The 25,239-nt window shown below is 36.7% G+C and overlaps 1 pseudogene; it reads left to right on the top strand.

Annotated features, from left to right (window-relative positions):
• Window positions 1-18,584, top strand: part of LOC131839822 (heterogeneous nuclear ribonucleoprotein A1-like) — an 82,004-nt pseudogene extending 63,420 nt beyond the window's left edge.
• Window positions 18,585-25,239: the final 6,655 nt, after the last annotated feature.

Genomic DNA, 25,239 nt, shown 5'->3' with positions numbered 1-25,239 from the left:
GACAACTTTATATGTTCACTAGCAAAATTAATGGCTCTAGTGGTTACTCAAATATGAGTACCTATCTGTGAAATAATTAACAGAGTTCAGAGGCAGCATTGGTAGCATTTTCCAAGAATTGTATCATTTACCTATAATATAGAAAAATGGGAATTTTAATTTCAAATATTTATTCTTGGGTTTTACACAATATATTCCATTTTCTAAGGTTTCATTTGAACCTGGTATTGCTGAAGTTATGTTTTATTCCTTTGCCATCCATTGATAAATGAGCTTTGGCTCATAAAAACTGAATAACAATCTTATTTTTCTCATGATCAAAAGAATGCTTTCAAGAAATAGATTTTTCTAGGATGCACTTAATTCAGCAATTGGTTTATTTATAATCTATACTTCACCTATTTCAAGTGTCATATTTTAGCAACTCTGAACTAGCTCTAGAACAAGAGCTAGTATTATTGAGTGATTACCACATATTAGGCAATGCTCTATCAGCTTTTGATGTAGTAATTTAGTTAATCCTCAAAACAGCTCTATGAGATTGGAAATTGTAGTAATACCTTTTATGTATGAGAAAGCTGTGGGACAGAGAGGTTAACCACTAGTAATTTGTGGAAATTGGTTTTGAACATTGGCCCCTAATGTCTTATATACTAGTTTGCAATGTCATACGCAGTGCAGCTAGGGTAATAAAAAAGGAGGGGATTGCAACCAAGACCAAGTTGAAGCACTTACTGTAGTGAAGCACCATTAGCAATAGACTTCATTCAACTATTCGTAAATATCCATATGCACAGGTGCTGTGTTACACATCAAACACAAAGAGCTGTGGAAAATACTGTCCTTACCCACATACCTTCTATTCCTTGAAAAACACAGGACTCTTAAAAAAAATAGTAAGATGGTATAGACAAAATTTTTCAAGTATCTACCATATTCTGGTTAATTGTAACATTTTTAAAAAAATTTATTTGACAGACAGAGATCACAAGTAGGCAGAGAGAGAGGAAGGGAAGCAGACTCCCTGGCAAGCAGAGAGCCTGATGTGGGGCTTGAGTCCAGGACCCTGGGATCACAATCTAAGCCAAAGACAGAGGTTTTAACCCACTGATTCGCCCAGGTGCCCCTAATTGTAACTTTTTTGAATTACATGCAACTTTCACTCTTTCGTTCAACACAAATTTATTGAATATCAACCATGAGTCAGACAATCTGCTCAATGTTGGGGATGCTAAGGTGTGCAAAACCAAAACAAAATTTAAAAAAAAAAAAAAAGAAAAAACCAACCCTTTAAGCCAGTTTTTTTTTTAAAGTAACCAGAAATTACTAAATATAATTTCTACTTTACTTTTCTATTCTTTAGATTATGTAATTGAGGGTCAGAAATGTTAGGAAATTTTCCCAAGGTGACCAAACTTTTAAGTGGTAAAGCTAGGGCTTGAATCAGGGTCACCTGTCTTTAAAAGTCTATAGTTACCCAGTATATATTGAGAGCTCACTATGTTTCAGACCATGAACGCAGCACTGAATGACATAAAGACGACCAGTCTAAGTCTGGTCAGAACACTGAAAAGTACAGTGAGAAATTCAATATAGGGAAAACATTTGGTTACATATAGAGGGCTGAAAAAGAAGTGGGAATTTTAAAAACGGCTGGAAAATGGAATTACTTGTTAAGGCAACGTACGATTGCTAGACCTTGCTCATGGGCAAAAATACAATAGAAAGGAGCAAGTCCCATATCCTTCCTTCAGCCTTGCAGCCTTCCTCCAGAACCTTCTCTTGAGACGATCTATTGGGAAACCAGGTGGCAAAAGAGAAATGGGTCTTGCAGAGTCCTGAGTATCATAGAGTAAGGGTTTCTACTGATGGGTTTGGAGCCTAAAGACAATAGAGATATGACGGATACATGCTATCCCCCTATATCAGAGATAATAAAAACTTCATGAAGATTTGGAGCTGGGAAAGGTAGTAGAAAGGTTTGTCCTGCTTCTCTTTCAGAAGAGAAACAGAGGCCTAAAGTGATTAAGTGCCTTGTAGAAGATTATAGCCTTGCAAGTGTCGAAGCCTGAATAGGAATCTAGACTTTTCTTATTCTTCATTTCACTGAAGTTTCTGCTATTCAGTGCTGTCTCAAAGGGCAGCTTTAAAAAGTTAATAGACCATGTCCTCAAAAGAGGAAAAAGGTATTTCCGCAAATAATGTAAGAGATGGAAAATACGTACGATGGGTAATTCTTACGTTTTCCCTAGAACCAAATAAATCACTGCTTAGTGACTTTATTTAAAGGAAGTTAAACTGAGAATTCATAGAATTGATGATAGCATGTCTCCTCGCTCATTTCCCTCAAATCCCATTCTTTGAGTCTGAAGTTGAGTATCACTCAGTCCAAGCTTAAGCTCCTGTCAAGACTGATTAATGATTCTAGTGACTTGTACATTTTTTGAGGCTATCCATTAGCTAATTTAGTTCTACTCTTTGATTCTCAGATATGAGATGACAAGGAGAGAGACTGCATAGTGCAAAAATGTTGAAGCAACATAGCCTGCTTCTTTATTCCTTTATCTCAAAGGACTCTGTGCTAATTGTATTGCCAATGGACACTTTGTTGTTAGGGCAAAGAGGATTGTTCAATGAGCAATCATATCATGTCACACCTCCTCCATCAGGCAGGGCCACGCCAAGCCAAATCAAGGGTCTCTGTGAACTACAATCTCCTTGAGTAGCCAGGATTTGTACAATTATGAAGATTTGTGGAAAGGTAATACATTTTACAAAGATGTATAAATCTTCTATTGGTTGTTTTTGTAGATAAGCTATTAAATAAAGACTCCTACGCTTCAAACGCCTTTTAATCCATTTTATGTAAACTGAAAAAAATCCCACAGTATATTAAAATACTACAATGTTTTTGTCTTTGGTCAGGGCTTTTTATGGATTTACTGACTAATGTTGTACACGCTTTTGTTTGGGCATTTTTCTCAGTGATCCTCTGATGTCAAAGTCTTTTGTTTAATTTACTCAAGAAGAGCTGCCTTTTCTTCTTAATTGTTTAAAGTGAGAATGGCATTTAATTTTAGCACTTTACTGTCTTGGCAAAAAGCTGAACTTTGGCAGTTGAGAAAATGTTTTACCTTCAAAAAGCAAAAGATTCCAGAAATTGAAGTGGCTGCACCAGTTGATTTTATTGGGAGAATCATAGTTACAGACCAATCAACTTTTTTTGTTTGTTCATTTGAGATGAGTTGTTCTGAAGCAACAAATAATAGTACCAATTTGGGAAGCTTCTCAGTTTCACAAGGTAGACTTTTTCCATGAGCAATGATCACTCATAAATTATATGCTAAATATTCACATTAAGCTAGAGAAAGAATCATCTAATTATACCCCCATGATAAGAATATATAATGATGGATGTTTCAGGGAGCATACAACATTCGTGGTTTAGTTCAAACTTTGTATTTAGGTTTGATTTAATTGTTTGATTTGGCATTTTTTTCTTTGAAAATATAGTAGAAATCAAATTAAATGGTGGAATCATTTACACAATAAACTGGATCTCTCATTGTATTGTATGAGATTTCATTTTTTTTTTTAACAAAACAAACTAAGCCTCAGAATAAGAAACAAAAAATCATTTTCACCTTGACATTCAAATGTTTTCCCTTTGGACTTATTCTCTTGCTTCTAATTAAATCTTATATTTATCGCAGAGAGAGGAATTATTTTCAGCATCATCAGAAATCCCTGGGTTGTCAAGATTATTCTAAAAATGGAATAAAACATTAGCTAGTATAGAACACCATGAGGTGCTCAGAAATGTGGAGGTAAAGGAGAATTATGGAATTAAGGAAAGAATATAGGAAGTAAACTATATTAGTAACTACAGACAGATGTGAGGGACTCTAACATGCCAGGTAAGAATCAGGGGAATCATTCTGTTGTATCTATATACTATATCTTGTTTATCCATTTATCTATTGATGATTACCTCCATATCTTTGCTATGATAAATAAGGCTGCAATAAACATAGGGATGTGTGTATCTTTTTGAATCAGTGTTTTCTCTTGTTTTGGCTAAATACCCAGTACTGGAATTGGTAGATCATATGGTATTTCTCTTTTTAATTTTTTGTAGAAACTCCATCCTGTTTTCCACAGTAGCTGTACCAATTTACACTCCCATAACAGTGCATAGGGGGGTTCCTACTCTCCACATTCTCACCAACATTTGTTCTTTCTTATCTTTTTGAGTCCAGCCAGTCTGACAGGTATAAGGTGACATCTCATTATGGTTTTGACATTACTTAGCCATAGAAAAGAATGAGATCTCACCATCTGCAACAACATGGATGGATCTAAAATGTATGATGTCAGAGATGGACAAATATACAATTTCACTCACATGTGGAATCTAAAAAATAAAACAAATGAATAAAGAACAGACAAAAAGCCAGACCCTTAAATACAGAAAACAAATGGTGATTGCCAGAAGAGAGATGGGTAGGGAAAGGGGGTGAGACAGAGAAAGGGGATTAAGAGGTATAGACTTCCGGTCCTAAAATAAAGACATCAAAAGAACAGCATAGGGGAATATAGTCGATAAGATTGTAATAATGTTGCTTGTAACAGATGGTGACTGAGCAATGTATAGAATTGTTGAATTATGTTGGACACCTGAAACTAATAGAAGTATGACTTAATCATACTTCAATAGAAAACACATGTAGAAAGGAATCAAGTGAATCAATACAATTTTAAAAAACGAGTTGTTCAACATCAAACACTTAACCTATTAGAAGATACTAATCTAAGATAGTTTTGCAACTTGTGGGCATTTCTTCTCCTTTTTTGTTCCTGTAAAAATAGGAGTGTTAATTTACATTAGATACAGGTTTTTGTCCACTTAAATGCAAACATATTCTTAAACTTTTCCTGTATACTTCTTTTTAATAATAAAAAATTCTAACAAAATTAGTATGCAATGTATATTTAAATTCCTACCAATATACCTTGATATTTAAAGTATTTAAAAATGATTATGACACCTACCAATAGGAGCCAAAACAGAATCCAGGAGGTCTATCCTGTTTAAATATTACCCCATTAGCCCTAAGTCTTAAAGCAATCTTGATAGAACGGACAAAATGCTGAAAGGAAATACTGACAAAATACTGGGGGCTCAAGGTGGTGGTTCTTTTCCTTCTAGTTAAGGAACTATCATAAATTCTAATATCTGGAACATCTGGCTTGATTTAAAACTATGCATATGGGCTAAATAGCAATCTTGCTTTGAACATATATCATTGAGTCATAAAATGAGACTAAAAAAGCTTATGGTCTTTAAAAATTGCATAATAAAGAATAACAATGTCTTTGTTTTGTGAACTCAAGTGTTGCTGCCTTTGAAAGATCTGGGGGGAATAAAGGAAACTCTAATCAAAAAAGAATTGCATGCGGAAGTCTGCCATAAAGAAAATCTATTTTTTAAAGGCTCCTTGGAGATTACAAAACTGCAATATGTTATAAGACACACACTGCATATGAAATCTTTTTTACTATAGTAGCTACAATGCTTCTCTGGACCCATAGGAACTATAAATAGGCTGATGTAGGATCAATTCTTTGTTTATGACCACATGCAATCTAAATAAAGAAAATTATTGCTGTATAATACTTGTTATTATATGATAAACTTTAGTATCCACTATAGATTGTTATTTTTTTTTTCTTTTTAAGTAAATCCTCCCGGTAAGAAGTTTATTTTATTTTTTTTAAGATTTTATTTATTTGACACAGAGAGAGAGAGAGAGATCACAAGTAGGCAGAGAGGCAGGCAGAGAGACAGGTGGAAGCAGGCTGCCCGTCAAGCAGAGAGCCCTATGCTGGGCTCGATCCCTGGACCTTGGGACCATGACCTGAGCCGAAGGCAGAGGCTTTAAACTCACTGAGCCACCCAGGAACCCCCGGTAAGAAGTTTAAAATTACTGTTTCAAGGGACATTAAAGAGGTACAACATAATAACTTAAGTAACATGGCTTGTCTCCTGATTTAAAAGACAGATAGATGGTGTAAGGGCACAGGAGAGCAAAGATGATCACTGCATGAATTTTAAAAGTAGTTTGTATTGTTAAGAAATTCAACATTTTCAAAGACAAAGAGTTAAAGGCAAACAAAACCAGCATTTCCTGTTAGCTTAAATACCACTTTAATAGGAAAGTATGGAATACGATTACATGTTAATGTCATATTGTAAAAATATGTACTGGTTATTATATATGGTTATAAACTAACTGCATCTCTTCCCCTAGCTGCCATGCTATTTCCCAGGAAAAAAACAACTTCTCACTTGCTATGGCTTTTATCCAGATAATTTATTTTGTGCGTGCATACACGCTTGCCTGTGTACACATGAGCACATTCACTCACACACACACGCACATGCACACGTGCAGATTCAACCAAAAAGGAAGAACAAATTATGGAAACTTAAGGAAAGCATGGATACTAACAACATGTCAGAGAAAAAAAAGCCTGGGTGAAATAATGATAATATCCCTTTATTTATATTAAAGATAGCTTGGGTTCATACTGATTAGCAAATGTCAAATGAAAAAAATGTACAATATGCATGGGATTGGCAAAAATTCCATTCTCATATCAAATTTTCATTCCATAAGTATTAATTGAGAGCAAACAATGGACATAGTATTGTGTATTTATAATGTCATAAATCTCAAAAACCTGTGCAAACTAGGTATTATTAGTCCTGATTTACTGATGTTTAAACTGAAGCTTGGAGGACATGATGACTTTCTTGAGTTCACATCCATAATGATGGAAGAATCAAGTTCTGAGTTCAATTTATTTAATTCCTAAGCCTATAATGTTTCCATGAAACTATAATACTCCCTTCCTAATTTTAACAGAGATGATTAGAAAAAAAAATTTTTTTATTTACCAAATTAGATCAAGGGTAAAGAGATGTAAGGAATTTGCTTTAGCTGATCTTAGGTTGAGAAGTATCAAGTACATAGAGTGCTAATGTTAAAATCACACCTTCAATTTCATCTTACATAGCAAAATAATTTTTATTATTGGCAGATTTGTTTTTATTTTTCCCTTTCCTCAGACATCTGCAGAGAAGTTTTACAGCACAATGTTACCTTGATGTACTAACCTAATAAATTATAGCTTACACACCAGAGGTGTTCAAATAATTAAACAATAAAAACAGTGCTATGAAGATGAGGAGATATTGCTAAAATTAGAAGAAAGATAAAATAGAGTGATGCACAGGAAATCAGACTTTTGTGCACTTAAGAATTTTTAAGTTGGACTTCCATGAGATAATCTCTCCTTAAAAATATTCAGAGACGAATTGAAAAACCCACCCTCTACCCTACCTCCTCCCCTATGGATTGCAACTGCATAAATAGATTACAGATGTAGAGAGGAAGATATCTCCTGCAGTGATTTTGTAAATATAACTGAAGTATTTGGAGAGAGAAAAAACAAAGTTATAGTGTTATGTGGAATGTCCAACAACAGTTGAGTGTGGTGGTGGTGGCGGCTGAGGGGAGAGGTATGGGGTTGGCACTGACATTTTGAAAATGATATTGAAAGAGGAAAAGCCAGTCTTACTTTTTGGGCCATTAAAAACACAATTAAAAACTATTACCCAGAGTTATATAAATTCAGTCTCTAATGTATCTCTAATTAAGAATTAGATATTGAGTAGCTTCAGATCTAGAGACAGAACCCTTCCAAACTAATATTAAGTATTTTTGTGGAGAAATAATATAGATATAGAAGACATTCTGAATGCTCAAAGTTTGACATGGACATAATTTATGTTAACTACATGTAAGTAACAATTTCAATAATTCCTACAAAGGAGGGGTTGGAAATTACAACAGATGTTATGTTATATAGCATAGGTAATTTTTATGTGATTCTCATTCAATTAACCACAGAGGAAGGTACATACTTTGGTCATAATTAATTCTATGTTTGTGTATCAGGGAAACTCTTCTTCCTTGAAGAGAAGATATATACTCAAGTATGTTAGGTAATGAGGATTTATTCTATTAGTGCAGGGAGAAGTAAGCATGTGTGGGCAGCCCCATCAGCAGTTGTGTAGTTACTGGATCCTACTCTCAGTTTCCATGACTTGAAAGTGCTTTAGCCTCAAGAAAAATAGAAATATAATATCTTACTTTGATTCAGGCTAAATAACAACTTAAATGACCCATATTCATGTTTGTTTCCCTCAGAATCAAACATCTTTTAAGGACAAGGCTACAGGTATTACAATACCAGATTTCAAGATACACTACCAATCTGTAGTAATCAAAACAGCATGGTACTAAAATAAACAAACAAACAAACAAAAAAGGCAGATCAACATAACAGAATAGAAAGCCCAGAAGAAAACCCATATTTATGTGGATCAATTAATCTACAATAAGAGAGGCAAGAATATACACTGGGGAAAAGAATCAAGCAGATCCTATCTAAATCTTTTCACATAGCTCCTTGAAAATTATGAGTATCCAACTGAGTCATGTTAAGTCCATCTGATAAAGACTGCATTTATTGCGTAGTGGCTTTGACCAAACACCCAAGGGCAGTTGTTCTCCTTGACATCCAGCATATTCAGCAGTGTGCCTGGCTTTGATGTCACTCTCTAATGATGGCTTTATGTCTCAGTGCTGATATTCCTGATGGTTCCCACTGATTGATCTCCTATTTTATGGGCAAGACTAAAGCAGGACAATACTATATATTAGGGCAAAAAACCTTGGACAACAACATCTACAGTTTAGAAACAGAAGATCCTGGAGCCATCTAAGAGCTAAGAGTCCCGTCCGTAGCGCAGTGTTAAATCATATTCGATATGTGTTCCCAAAGTACAAAATATTCGCCATACTTGGGCTCTCATTTTCATCCCATTATCTACTTGTCTTCACACAGTATTTATAACAAAATATGCTTGGTTTTAGTGTAATTTCTTTTCAGATACCTATTTTCTTAGTGTGTAGTTGCTGCTCAGCATTATCTTAAAATTAATAAAATGTTCTTCAGAAGGTTCATATTTAAAATACTTTATACAGTTGAAAGGGTTTTTAGTTGACCCTTTAAGAAGGGTAGTTCATTAACAGAGAGACAGATGGTTGTGGATATTTGAATTGTTTCTTTTCTATCCATTGTTTGAAATATAGCTGACCATTTTTAATGTTAGAGTCTCAGTATCCGTAACACCAATATAGGTATTAATGACAGCTTCAATAAGAAAGAAATTAACTGGATTTTTTAAAGAAGTAAATTCATAACAGAAAACAGAATTACTAAGTTAAGGAAAGATTGCTGGTTTTTGTACTGTTCGGAATGAACTTTCCCTTAATGAAGGAATATGATGATTTTTATATATAATGCTTAAATTACGTTGAGTCAATTAATAAATTAGCTTAATCCCATAGGTCTCAATATACTAAGCCTTTAATAAATTTTAGGATAAGATCAATATTCTTTAGAGAAATTTACTATTTAAAAATATATACACAAGAGGGGTGCCTGGGTGGCTCAGTGGGTTAAAAATACATACACAAGAAAATACAACTGGGAGACCATTGTTCACAGGTTTTTCATGTCTTTCTATGTTTTAAGTACAGAGGCAGTTTTTTCCCAACTATATTTTCCATAGTGGCAAACAACTTTAAAAGAAAGATAGAGTCTCCTTCCAGAGCAAAAGTCAGTACATTTACTGCCCATTACAAAATATTTGGGTTCCACAGGCTTAGGGTTCTTCTCCTATAATGCAACCTACCCTATATACAGGTGTTAGCTGGTCCTCAGTATGTTCCTCTGTGAGAACTGAGGTTCAGAAAACCCATGCAAAAATGGTACTCTGTACTGCTATCATTGAGAAATGAACTGTTAAAACTAGTCTTTGATCCAGGAGTCTTGGATCTTATATCAACACTTATAAAACTGTGGCAGGCTAACTTGTCACCTTGAAAGAGAATTAAAAAAAAAAAAAAAAAACAACAGATCCTTCACCATTCTCGATAAATCCACTATTTTTATTAAAAGTTTCCTGACATATTTTCTCCACACATACAATGGTCCTTGAAGTTTATTAACTCAGGCTGATTGATATATAACTTGTTTAAGAGCAGGAAAACAATTATACTACTGCTGATAAATAATTTGCAAACATATCTAGTGGAAATTGTAAAGTTTACAAAATGTTGACTAATCATTAATCCACTTAGAAATGGGGCTTTTAAGAGATTAATTTGAATAATCAACAATAGACATTATAACATTTGTTTTCATGTACTTTCCATGGGGAAATAATTATCTCTATTAAATACATCTTTCAAATAAGACTCAGTTTTGTGAAAGATCTTGAAAACAAATTTATCAGTATCATGTACAGAGATGACTTGGAAAGAGATGAATAACTTGCTTAATAAATTCAATTTAATTCCTGAAACTTTCCATAGAAACTTCTTAGAACTAAGAAGTGCTTTAAGAAAGATTGCACTACATTATGATCATAAAAGTTTTCAGCTACAGAGTATCACAAATGATTGATAATTCACACATTTACTGTAGCCTGCTGCTTGGGAAAAAAAAAATGAAGTTACCCTTCAGTCCCCTGATAATTAGCTCCTGTTGTCAAAACTTCAGTTACAATTTGATAAAAAAAAAAAATTCTAAATGTCAAGAACCATGCAGTCTAATAAATATGGATGACATTTAAAAAGCAAAGTAAGTAGTATCTACAAAGAAAAAGCGGGGGTCTTGTGCAGCATTTATTAATAAGTTATCTATACCTCATTCACATGGTTATTTGTTCTTTTTTTTTTTAAGGTTTTGTTTATTTATTTGACAGAGATCACAAGTAGGCAGAGAGGCAGGCAGAGAGAGAGGAAGGGAAGCAGGCTCCCTGCTGAGCAGACAGCGGGTGCTCAGTGCTCTGGCTCAATCCCAGGATCCTGGGATCATGACCTGAGCCGAAGGCAGAGGCTTGAACCCACTGAGCCACCCAGGCGCCCCAGTTATTTGCTCTTTTACATGAACAAATGTAAAGAATGGTATAATGTTTATAAAGAATGGTATAATGCCTTATTTCCCTTTCTAGATAAGTGGAGGCCTTAAATACTAACAAGTTTATAAGTAATATGTTAGAACTAAAAATAAACCTTCAAAAGGACAATTATACTAAGTATAATAAATCCTGTTTGTTGTTTAGAGTCAGCTGCAGAAAGCTCCCCAATCTATGATTTTTCCCCTAAATTTATTATTAATTGAATTCTTAAATTAATAATTTAAGAATTCAATTAATAATAAATTTAAGAATTTAAATAATAATCAGTGCATATTCATTAGTTTTTACTATATATATGTATATGTATGTGTACGTATATACACATATACACACACACACACACATACACACACACACAAAATTCAAACCTGCCATTTGGGTAAGCAAGCCACTTCATACCAAATTAAAGACTTACTGTCAGTTGGGAGGTATATCGCTATACTGAGTGAAAACAGCAGGTAAATCCCCTATGTAAAATGATTTGGGAGAAATAGCCAATTGTGAATTTTTCAAATATCACAGGTTTTAACAACTTAATTCTCAAAGATAGCCACTGACTTCACTTTGCACTCCATTTTTATCTGTGGTACTTGATGTTAGACTCTCTCTATTGATCTTGCTACCTTTTATTAAAAACTTATCATGGAAAACCACCAGTTATGCAAACTGAATAGAAGTAACTCCATTAGCCACAGACACAAAACACAATTTTTCAAGGTTTTAGGTTAACATAGTAAAGGAACGAACACATTTAGTTAAAATAAATCCGTAACTATTAGCCATAAGTTTTTACCTTTTCTTATTTTGGTAGATTTCAGGTATTTTGAGGTTGCAAGAAGCCTAGATGGACTTGAAGATATTGTTAGCCCTAATCCAGCATGACTGGTGTTGTAATTATAAGAAGAGAAAGAGACACCAGGAATGCTTGCAGGCACAGAGGAAAGAACTTCTAAACGTAACAAGAAGGCTATCATCTGCAAGCCAATGATTTGTTTTCTTTCACTTCAGGATTGTTAGTGTTTTACACCACCCTATTTAAATGAAATCATATATAGTGTTCACTTTTGAGTTCTTTCACTTAACTTTAGATCTCATTTTCTAACTGTGGCTCAATAGTTCATTCCTTTTTATTGTTAAGTATTATTTTATTGTACATATATAGCACAGTTGGTTTACTCGTTCGCCTTGTGATGAATATTTAAGTTGTTTCTAGCTTCTGGCTATTACAAATAAGCTACTGTAAAAATATTTGTGTACAATCATTTTAGGATATAGATTTTCATTTCTCTTGAGTAAATACCTATTAGGGTTGATGTAGAGTATCAAATCATCCATAGTACTTGGCTTGCTAAAATGTAACACGGAGGCTGCTGGGGTTGAGGGAAGGTTTTGGAGAAGGACCTAGGCCTTTGGAATGTCGAGGTCTGTGTGACCACTCTGCTATTAGAATTGGGTGGGTGCGGGGAGGGTTGTACCTTTCCTAAAGCTTTCTTAGCCCAAACAACTGCCCTGTGATCTAAGAGATGTATGCATTGTCCCTTTAGCAGAGCTCGTAGAACACACTGATCAGCACATTGTATCTTTCCCGTAATCAGACTCATCTATTTTCTGCAAGACCCCTTGCCATGCATTACTTGCTTGAGAAAGAGCAATAAAGATTTATGATTAGGGGCGCCTGGGTGGCTCGGTGGGTTAAAGCCTCTGTCTTCAGCTCAGATCATGATCCTAGGGTCCTGGGATCGAGCCCCACATTGCGCTCTCTGCTCAGCGGGGAGCCTGCTTCCTCTTCTCTCTCTGACTACTTGTGATCTCTGTCTGTCAAATAAATAAATAAAATCTTAAACAAACAAAAAAAAAAGATTTATGATTAAACTGAAGCACCAATAAAGGCAAGAGCAAAGAAGAGCGAAGGGTCTTCTTCTCTGAGCCTGGACTCCATTGCCTTCTTCTCTCTTTCACAGCAAAGTTTGCAATGATCTTTCATCCATTTTTACAGGAATTGCTGGCCATTCCTGGCAATTGGTGACACAGACATGACCACCTTGCAAAGGCCACCTGACGGGCCGCCTGAAAACCAAAAGTCTGCCTGCAGTAAGTTGACGTCAGCTTACAGCCAAGTTCAGGGAAGTTTCAGACTTGGGTATTTTTACAGAATTAAATGGTCTCTAAGAACTCCAGATATGGGGCAAAGCCTCCCTTTCCAACAGAGGCAATATATTAAGGTTTTAGGCAAATTTTAAAGGTTAATGGGACTACCATAAATGAGAAAGAGCTCCAACATATGTTACAAGTCGTTTTAGATGTGAATCCTTGGTTCCTGAGAATGGTATCTTAGGTGTAGACTTTGGGAAAGAGCAGGTACTAATATGAAAAGAAAACATGAACGACAAGGAAAATGGGACCTCGTCCCCTTTTTCAAAAGGACTTTTGATTCTCTGGCTAATATTTATCTGACCGATTAGGATTGGCAGTGTTTAGGTAAACCAGTACTTGAGATCTTTCAGTATTTGGTCTGGCGTACTGAATATGACGAATTATGTGAACAGCAAGCTTTTCACAATCACTTAGCAGGAGTTCGTATAGTAGCTAATATGCTTCAGGGAAGATGTCCATACCTAGATGTAGAACAACAACTTTTTTTTTTTTTTTAAGATTTTTATTTATTTATTTTGAGAGAGAGAGCGAGCATGAAAGGGGAGGTCAGGGGAAGAAGCAGACTCCCCATGGAGCTGGGAGTCTGATGTGGGACTCTATCCCAGGACTCTGGGACCATGACCTGAGCCGTAGGCAGTTGCTTAACCAACTGAGCCACCTAGGCGCCCTAGAACAACAACTTTTTAAGGACACTGGAGTCTTTGACCAATGCTCTCTTTGTGCAAAATGAACTGGGGAATGGATCCCCCTGATCGGGGCACTCCTCAAGGCTCTTTTGCCTCTATTAAGCAAGACCCCCTAAAACCCTTGATTGACTTTGTCAATAAATTACAGCAAGCTATTCAGAGACAAATCACTCATAATCAGGCTACAGACTTAGCTATTACAGTTGGCATATGAAAAGGCCAACAAAGACTGTCAAGATGCCATGAAAGGGAGCCGTAGTAAAGCCTCCACTATCAGAGAATCAATCAAAGCAGGCCAATGATTTGGCACAGAAATTCAAAGCAAGAGTCTTTGTGGTGGCATTGCACCCTGAATTCCCAAAGGGAACTAATGATAAATCTGCCTGTTTCCAATGTGGAAAGCCTGATCACTTTAAGAAATAACTCCAAATGCCACTTCCAACATGTGCTCAGCCCCTCCAGGCAAGCCCCCAAAGAAACCCTGTCCAAAATACCAAAAGGGCTTTCTTTGGGCTAGCCAGTGCAAATCACAATTTGATCATATGGGCTTTCCCCTAATGTTGGGGGGGGGGGGCTCCTAATGTGGGCTTGTCTCCAGACCTATCAGAAATGGGGACTTCAGTTTGCTTCAGTCCGATGAGAAAACCACAATTGCCTCTCTCGAGGCCAATACCCTTGGCAGTGCAGGAACGGACCTCCTCACTCAATTGGAACTTTTTTAAAGGAAGGAGAAAACCTCACAGAAGTTTCTACAGGAGTCTGGCATCCATTGCCAAAAAGAATAGTTCAACTTATTTCAGGAAAAATCTAGTCTCAATAGCAAAGGAATCAATTATTCCAGGGCTCATTGACATTGACAAGGACTACACAGGGGAAATTACCATCTTCATGACAGGAAAAGACCTACATACATTCTGTCCAAAAACAAAGATTGCCAGGTGTTTCCTTACTTATTTCTGGGTCCCCAGAAGAAAGAGGGGATAAGTCTTTGGCAGCACTGGGACCCAGGGCATTTATTGGAATGAAGGTATCTTTTTAGAGAGGCTGATGTTAACATACAAAAGGACTCACTGATACAAGGGCAGACATTACCATTATTAGAGCCACTGATTGGTTAGATAAATGGCCAAAATCCCCTTCCAATAATTCCAATAGTTAGCATTGGGACTTGCAACTGAATCTGCTAAAGTTCATCAATTCTTACCTGCAAAAAGCCAGGTGGAAAACTAACTTATTGCCAGCTGTTAATACTAGCAATACCCATTAATCTGTGGGGAAGAGACCTACTCTTTTAGTTGGGAATGAAAATTGGGGATACCCCTTTTTAATTGGGGCACGGTCCTTTTTCCTCCCTGCCTCAACATGGCTGACTTTAGAACCAGTTTGGGTCCAACTGTGGCCCCTTAAAAGGGAGAAACTAATAAAAGTAAAGGCTTTTACCCAAGAACAATTAAAATGAGGATACATAGAACCCTCTAAAAGCCCTTGGAGTTCTCCCATTTTTGTAATTCCTAGAAGGTCCGGACAATGGCAATTGTTACATGATCTCAGTGCTATCAGTGCAGTTCTTCACCCCATGGAGCTACTTCAACAAGGACTGCCATCCCCTGCAACAATCCCTAAAGACTGGGTTCTTGAAGTCATTGACTTAAAAGATTGCTTTTTTATCATCCCTCTAGCCCCACAGAATAAAGAAAAATTCCCTTTCACACTTCCCAACATTAATAATGAATCTCCTTCTGAATAATACAAATGGAAAGTCTTTCCTCAAGGAAGGCTAAATAGCCCCGACATGTGTCAATATCATGTACCTAGAGTAATCCAACCTGTGAGAGATCAACGGCCTCATGCCAAAATTATTCATTACCTAGATTATATCCTTTTTGCTCATCCTGATTCAGAGACTGTACATAAAATACTTGTCTTCTTGAAAAACACTGTAGCCATGCATGGTATGTTAATAGCCCCAGATAAAATTCGACATGTTTCACGCTGGAAATATCTAGGTCATGTTCTGAAAGAACTATTAAACCACAAAAATTAACGATAGATAAAACACCATTAAGGACTCAATGATTTCCAAAAACTCTTAGGATGCATTAACTGGTTCTGCCCCCTATATAGGGGATTCCAACTCATTCCTTGTCCAATTAATTTGCAACCTTGCAAGGGGACCCTTCTCTAACTTCACCCCGAGAATTAACCCCCTGTCTATACAGGAACATTCATTGGTTGAAGGGACCCTATTCAGAGAAGAGATTCCCAATCTCTCTCTAGAATTGACCTTAGTTCCAATATTCATTTGTTTCTTTTCCCCACACAAAACATGCTTTCTGGACTCCTTGGCAACTCACCCCAAACTTCCAATATTTAGAATGGATATTCTTGGCCAATAACCCCCTCAAAATCTATTTCCCTGTAGCTAGATATGATGTCCTCTATTATAAGTAAAGGTCAAAAGAGATGCCTACACCTGTCAGGAACAGGCCCACATGTATTTCATAATCCTGTTCCTCAAGAACAATTTTCCTCTCTGCACAATAATCATTTACCTACACAAATTGCTCTTGCGGATTGTATTGACATAGTTATTCATTACCTTCTAATAAGATACTTCACTTCACTGCTTGCCACCCTTCCACAATGCCCCTAACTGTAACCTCATCTCCCATTCTTAATGCACTGACTGTATTTATGGAACTAGTGTAGTACGGGGCAATGACTCTGCTCTTGTTCGCTCAGGACGCCCAGCTACCCAGAGAGCAGAACTCAAAGCCTTGATACTGGCTTTGGAAATTTTTTTCATATGAACCCTTAAACATTCTTAGTGATTCTGTTTGTACTGTCTTTGTCTTCCAACATATCTAAAATGCTTACACTAAACCCTGTTTGCTGCCAGCTGTTTATATGCTTTTTGATTCTCTACAACATTTGCTAAGGCAATGTTCTCATGCAGTTTTCACTGGTCACATATACAATCACTCAGGCCTCCCAGGCCCCCATCTGCAACAATGGGCAGATGCCATGGTAATGACTTCTTTATTAGAAAAAGCCCATCTTTCACATTTCTTTTTACATCAAAATCGGAGATCTCTTAGCAAGTTCTCTCTATCCCAGACTCCAGCCAAACAAGTTATTGCTCAATGCTCTGATTGTCAATGTACAGATACCTCTCCATCTCCTTCTGGAGTTAACTCCTCTGGGCTCACTTCTAATGAAATCTGGCATATGGATGTGACTCATATGCCTCCTTTGGCTAGTTACGATATGTTCATGTCACTATATTGAACCTTTTCCAATTATATTACAGCCTCAGCCCTAGCTGGAGAAACCACAAAGCACATTATTAAACATTTACTATACACCTTTTCTATTCTAGTATTCCTATGACTGTAAAAACAGATAATGGACCAGCCTATACTAGTCAATCCTTCGCTTACTTTTGTATGCTCTGGGGCGTTAAACATATTATTGGAATCCCATACATCCCCCAAGGTCAGGCTATTATTGAGAGAGCATATTTTACCCTTAAACGCATGATACAAAACAAAAAGGGGGAGATATGCGTTCTATATCACAATTACAGAAAGCATTGCTTACAGTAAATCTTTTTAATTTTAATTCTGATTTTGAAACTCTGGCCGAAAAACACTTTAAACCTCACTCCTAGCCAAAACCACAAGCCCAAGTATTCTGGAAGGACCCAAACATGGGCATTTGGCAGGGACCAGTAGAATTCATAACATGGCAAGGTGATGCTTGTGTTTCTACTCAGGATGGACCAGTGTGGATCCCTGCTAAAAAAAACATTAAAATTACCATGGCCTGGCACAGCCAGAATCCAGTCCCTTAGATGAGTCACTTGAATCTAGAGGAAAAACAGCTGCCCTTCATGTGCCTCCCTAGTACCCAAAAGGCCAATTTCATGACCTGGGGAGACCTCAAAAAGACAACTCAGAAAGCCAATGAGAGTCTACAACAGACAGGTAAACCCTCTACTCCTGAAAACATGTTCTTGGCTATGATATCCGTGCTTAACACCAGGTCACCAGCTTTTGGTGACCCCGAGAGCTCTCTGCTCTGATGAGGTCTTGCCTGGAGGCCTGTTTGCCAGGCTCGGCTCACAGACCCTCTGCCCATTCCTGCTGTCCCCGGGGGCAGGACGCCGGGAGAAGGGAGATGAGCAGAGCCATGTGGGCCAGGCTGGGCTGGGTCACGGTCTGTGGGTTTCCTGCAGAACGGTCAGGGATGTCTTGCCGCCTCAGAGGTACTGAAGGTTGACCCACTTGGGGAGGAATCTGTCCTCTGGTCTCACAGAGTTGGTGAGAAGCATGTCTTCATTTGGAGAAGCAGGTGTGATGGCCCCTCAATGGTCATACAGGCTTTCCCACATGGCAGGCGTCCCTGGGGGTGTTGTTGGGATGGAGGCCAGCTGGTTGGGTGTCTGTGCCAGCGTCTTGCCTGCGTGTCCTCTGTGTCCCTCCAGCATTGCGCCCTCGGCGTGGCCTGGCAGCAGAGCCCGGAGTTTCTATGACAACCATACGAATGAGGACGGACACCGTCAGTTTCATGAGCCTGTGCTCCAGCGAAGGTCTGTTGCGGGGAGCGGGCCCAACAGCAAGTAGTGAGGCTGGGAACGGGCAGAAGCTGTGTTGGATGGGGATCACATGTCTGTCAAATGTAATACCTCAACTCTTTTTCTTTTCTTTTTTTTTCGAGAAAAATAATAGTTTTAATTTTTGTTTTTATTTTTTCCCTATTTACCTGAAAGCAAATACCAACGGTTGATATCTGTATGTGGGGCAAAGGGTCAGTATAATGTTTTTCAATATTTTTCTTTTTATCAGCTATTTTCCATTCAAAGTGAAAATTGTAAATGTTTGAAATAAATAATTTATATTAAAAAAAATGATGCCTGCGTGCTTTGTGTCCCTTTTTTGGGCTTATGTTATAAATCTCCCCCTCTGGAAATCTGTTACTTGGGTGGATGACCCTTTTCCTATTTTCAGCAATGCCACTAATCTGGTGGGAGGAATTTCTATGCCCTTTGACACCTCTCATGTCAGTAGAACTTTTTGGACCTTAGTCTTTCCTAACTTTACTGTTTCACTGTTTATTCCTCCGTTCTACCCTTGTGTGTCTTCACTACTAATATTTTCTGTGCTAGATGTAGGATTCAGAATTATTTTCCAATACATTCCTCCTCATGACTACCGAAGGGCTAATTTAATCTGTGTCTCTATGGGAAGCATATTTGATGGCGATGCCACCACCAATTTGAATCATTCCAACTTGCTCCCCCCATCCCCGCCCAGTAAAGAAAATAGCAAATGGACCCCATTAAGCAATCAAAAGACATGGGAGTCTTGCAGGGGACAGTTTCCCCATGTTTCATAGCTAGGACCATGTAGTATCACCAAATGGGGGCCTATCAGGTCCTTTACTTGTAATGTGTCTTTTAATATCTCTCTTTGCAACTGGTCCTCTGACCCTTCTTGGACCTTTTACAGTTCTTATCCTATAAAATGGCGAGGGAGTGGGCTTAGCACTCCCTTCCTGCATCTTGAAGCATTGCCAAACCAGACTTCCTTGTGGATAAATACAGACAAATAAATAATTAATACATATTTTTATTTATTATTTATTTATTTTTTAAATGATTTTAATTTATTTGACAGAGATTGAGAGAGACAGAGAGTACAAGTTGGGGGGAGCGGCAGAATGAAAGGGAGAAGCAGACTCTCCACTGCGCAGGGAGCCCGATGCAGAGCTGGATCCCAGGACCCCAGGATCATGACCTGAGCTAAAAGGACATGTTTAATCAACTGAGCCACCCAGGTGCCCCTAGGACATTTCTTTTTTCCCTTCAAAGTTTGGCCTGCCCTTTACAAAAGTAACACCTCCAATTACTCTATAACCTTATCTCCAACTTCTTTGGAGCAAATTATCTTATGCATTCCTCACCCATAGTTTTACTTGTTAGTAACCTGTCCCTTGTCCAAAGGCGAAGAGCATTTTGTTATCTCGACTGATTGGCCTGCCTATGTGTTTTATTTGGCCTGCCTTTCATATTCTAACTTATTCAAACATCAAGCCTCTTCAGTCTTTGTATGAAGGAGGCAGGCCTATTCCTTCATCCCCGTTAATCTTAGAGGCTGGGAGGAATCTAAATCCAGGTAGCATTCTCAATCTGGCATTATCTGAGGACAACCCAAGTGCTTCTACTCATTGCCATCTCACCTAGGTCAATATCATCACCACTGATGTGGCAGTTGCCTCTCGCTCAGTTCAGACTGCTGCTTTTGTGGATCATCTGGCCTTTAATACCACAAGGGAATTTCAACTTCAACAAACTATCGTTCAAAAAATATTAGGACGTCTTCAACTAATGGAAGCTGCTATTGAATATCTTGGGGAAAATATAAGAAGCCTTGGTTTGTTGTCAAGGCCTCTTACGTAACTGGGCTCACAGATCCACCTGTGTTACCTCCATGCCCTGGAACCAGACTATACATGATTGGGAAAAGATAAAGAAGCAAACACATGGATCCTCCCCCCCCCCCCTCCATGATGACTTAACTTTTGACGTTCAGCAGCTAAAGGATCGAATCCTCACCTCTTTGATAGCACTGGAAAATCATAACCTTCATACCAAAGCTTAGCAATCTCCTTCTATCAATCTGTGGTGGTTTAACCCGGCCACGTGGTTCTCTTTCACAAAATGGGGATTCTTAGGAGTTGCTATTGTAATAATAATTATTGTTTTTCTTCTCATCATAGTCTGCAAAATTGGAATACATGCCCTACTCATCACCAGAGATGTGAAGTATATCTTCACAGTGCAACTGTCTCAGGAACTGCTTGCTGCTGCTTTAAGGAAACAAAAAGGGGGAGATCTTGGGTTAATGTAGAGCATAAAATCATCTATAATACCTGGCTTGCTAAAATGTAACACAGAGGCCACTGTGGGCAATGGAACATTTCTGAGAAGGGCATAAGCCTTTGGAATGCCGAGGCCTGTGTGACCACTCTGCCATTGGAATGCAGTGGAGTTGCCTTCCCTTGAAACTTTCCTATCCCACACAGCTGCCCTGTGATCTAAGAGAGGTATGCATTGTCCCTGAGGCCATGTTTATCAGAACTTGTAGAACATACTGGTCAGCAATTTTTAACAAACTATCTCATCAGCTGCCAAGATGGTTGAGATTTGAAAAGCAATACTACAGTAGCAATAGAAAATAGGAGTACCTAAGGATAAACCTGACAAAAAGTAAGAGAGATCTGAAAATCTAGTATCACTGAGAGAGTAAAGACATAGATAGACAGATAAGTCTTCTATGTGAATCAGAAGAATCAATATTTTTAAGATGCCAGGGCTCCCCAGACCTATAAATTTAACTCAATTCTTACCAAAATCAAAGAGATGACTTTACCGAGTTTGGGGAATTAATTCTAAAAATTATACAGAAATACCAAAAATCTAAGATAGCAAATAAGTTTGAAAGAATTGGAAGACTAATATTCCCTAAATTCTTTATAAAGCTACAATAAACAGAACAGTGTAATGTTGGTGTAAGACTAGACAAAGAGATCAATGGAGCAAAATGGAAAGTCAAAAATAGTCCCACACATATATGAATCACTCGTGTCAACAAAGGCACAAAAGCAATTCTGCAGAGAGAAGATAGTTGTTTCTACTATCTGGATATCCATATATAGAAGAATGAACTTCCATACACACTTTGCATCACATAAAAAGTTAACTCAACATGGAGCATAGACGTTTCTTGTAAACCTTACATGTAAAACCTACAACTATAATGTAAAACCTACAACTTACATATAAAACCTACAACTATAAAATTTCTAGAAACATTCTGGAAAAAAAAACCAAAACTTTGTGGCAATGGACTATGCAGACATTTTTTTTCTGGAAATTTAAAACATAATGGGGTCTTTACATTTCTTCTCAACATGGAGTAAATTCAGTACAGTTCAATCTTTTTGTCCTAAATATCTCTAAAACTAATCGTTCTAAAATTTAGATGTTTCATTTCTGTTTACCAGTTTTGCTTACATATCCCCCTATATCTTATAATGAATTACACAAAAAACAATAGAATAAATTTGCTTTATTGCTTACAACTATTTACACTTATTATCTAACTCTTATCTATTATCTATTTACTATTATATTATGAGCTTCATAGTAATCTTCTGTAGAAAGTTCTATTATTTTCAACCTGGGAGGATATTAATGGACAATTATGGAATGACTTGCCTAGGATCACTTAGCTAACAAAACAGAAGCTGTGATTCAAACCAAATTTCATAGACTCCCCTGAATCCAGAGCTTACACTCTATCACTATACCACATGTGATATTTGTATTTAACTTCCTATTCTTTGTAAGCAAGACTCAAAAAAAAAAAAATGTTGTAGTTGTACTTCTTTAAAAATTTACTTGAAAAAAAAGTAGATAGGCAACTTAAATGCTTGGTTTGAAAATGAAGTATATGGACATTGCATTTCCATACAAGTCCCAATACTGAATAGATTTGGCTCTGTATTCTTGGTTATCCTGTTTGATATTAAGATATAATGAATTTAATAGAAAGTTTACAAGAATAATTTCCTACTAATTTAACTATGTGTATACATTCCCTGCAAAGTTTATATTTTTAAAGACTAAGAGCTTACCATTCCATGAGAAATTACCCTATTCTGTCCCATTTCTCTCCAATGTGTATAGAACATTAAAATCCACAGCTTCTTTATCAAATAGAAAATAAAGGAAAGTATAATATTTATATCTAATCAATTATTTCTTATCACGTACCCAATGCAATAGGTCCTTAGATGGTGCTATGGGGAGGGCAAGCAATTATCTAAGAAAAGATTCCTTCCATAGAATATAATTACAATACAGATGAGTAGGAGGAATAAATACATAAAGGAAAACAAATCAAGGGAAAATACATTACAGTAATATAGGAAAATGAATGCCGAAGTAATTCAGAGATGAGAGAGTTAATATATGAGCGCATGGTCTAGGAGTTCTTCGTGAAGAAGTGGGATTTCACCCAGATTATGAAACAGTCATTTTGAGGGATAGCATACAGAAATGGAGCCTACCAACAACGACTTTTAATATTAACAAATTATTATATCCATTTTAGCTAGCTAATCTGTTGGTAACAAGCTTGACCAGCTTGATTTATTTGTCAATTCAAATAAAAGTTAGAAGAACGCAGAAACAAAGGGAAAAATAGTGATTATAATTTGTCAAGTAGTCAATACTACCAACCTATTTTCCTTGTTGTTGTAGTTACTCAAACAAAAACAGTTCTTTAAAATCCATATTGGAAAGGAGAGAACAAGGCATTTCAGGCAAAGGAGTCAGCAAGACATTTTATCAATTCTTTCTTTATAGCTCTCTGGACTCCCATCTCCTCCTGACTGGCTTATTGCAATAGCCATCTCAATGGCCTTGGTGTTGTAAACTCTCTTGGCTTCCAATCCATTCTCTTCACAGCCACTGTGTTAATCTCCCCCAAGTACCCATTTGTTGATGCCAATTTTTTGATCAAATGACTTAAGGCAGAAATTTTAGGGACTATTGCTATAATTTGGGCAATATTAAAAGCTGTTCCCCCAAAAGTTTTTCTAGTCAAATATACTTAGAAAACGTTGTTTTAAAAAAGCTATGCATGTTTGTATCGAACTTAAGACTTTAATATATTAACTTTAATATGTTAATATAGGAAATAAACCTTCAAAGTGGGAGTGAGAGAATGTAACATGCATTGATTCTGGAACATCCAGCCGGGAATAGCTGACATAAAATGCAGACAGATTGTGGTGACTATTCACAATGTATAGATATTAAACCATCAAAATGTATATACTGAATATATACAATCTTAAATTGTCAACTATATCCCAATAAAGCTGAGGAAAAAAATGTATAAGGAATCCACAAAGAGGGACACCTGGGTGGCTCAGTGGGTTAAAGCCTCTGCCTTCAGCTCAGGTCATGAACCCAGGGTCCTGGGATCAAGCCCTGCATTGGGCTCTCTGCTCATTGGAGAGCCTGCTTCCCCCTCTCTCTCTGCCTACCTCTCTGACTACTTGTGATCTCTGTCTGTCAAATAAATAAATAAAACCTTAAAAAAAAAAAAAAAAGGAATCCACAAAGAAAGCGAAGTTGGAGGGTATAGGGTTAATGTTAAAAAAAAAAAAAAACAACTACATCTCTATACTATTATCAACTGATAATTGAAATTTCAAAACTAACAGTTAAAATGTAACTAATACTTTATCAAAATTCATATTTTAAAGTCATTTCCAATTCTTTCACAAGGAAAACACAAAACATTGCTGAAATTTAAAAGGGTGTATCTATTAAAGGATTTGCCAGATCATTGATTTATAGACTAGTGTTAAGAAGTTGATTCTCCACAAGTTGACATGTAATTCAACACAATCATATTCAAAATCCCAGAAGGTTTTTTTGAGTAGACATTGACAGGATGATTCTAAAATTTATCTGAAAATGCAAATATCCTGGAACATACTAACGATTTTGAAAAAGGAGTTGAAGGAGTTATACTACTAGATTTCAAGACTTACAATTAAACTACAATAATCTGAATAATCTGTTACAGTGTAACATGGGTACAAAAAGAGATATACAGAATAATTAAACAGAGTGGAGAATCTATGTATTACAATGGATATATGAGTGCAGGACCAGCTGAGTATCCATATACAAAATAACAAACCTGGGCCCTTACTTCATACCATAGACAATAATTTACTTGAAATAGACCACAGATCTAAGTATAAGGTCTAACACTGTAAAACTTCTATTAAAAAACACTGGAGAAAAATTTTGTGATGATGTTAGGAAAAGGTTTCTTAGGAAAAAGAAACATTAAAATATGAGCTGCAAAGCAAGTGACAAAGGACTCTACCAAAATTATACACTTCTACTCTTCAGGACCCATTTAAGGCAATGAAAGGGCAAGCAAGCCACAGATCAGGAGACCCTACTGGCAAATATATAGCTGATGAAGATCTTGAATCCAGAATATATGAAGAATTTCTACTACTTAGTAATAATAAAAAAAAAAGGACCCATATCCTAACTAAAAAACAAATAAAGAAAAACAAGATAAAAAACTAGACAAAAGATTTGAACTGACATTTCATCTAAAAAAGATTTACTAATGGAAAGTAAATATGAGAAAAAAATGTTCCAGATCATTAGTCATCAGT

The sequence above is a fragment of the Mustela lutreola genome, chromosome 8, assembly GCF_030435805.1.
Source record: "Mustela lutreola isolate mMusLut2 chromosome 8, mMusLut2.pri, whole genome shotgun sequence".
Classification (NCBI taxonomy): domain Eukaryota; kingdom Metazoa; phylum Chordata; class Mammalia; order Carnivora; family Mustelidae; genus Mustela; species Mustela lutreola.
Note: the sequence above shows the minus strand (reverse complement) of the source record. Positions and strands in the feature narration are given on the sequence as shown.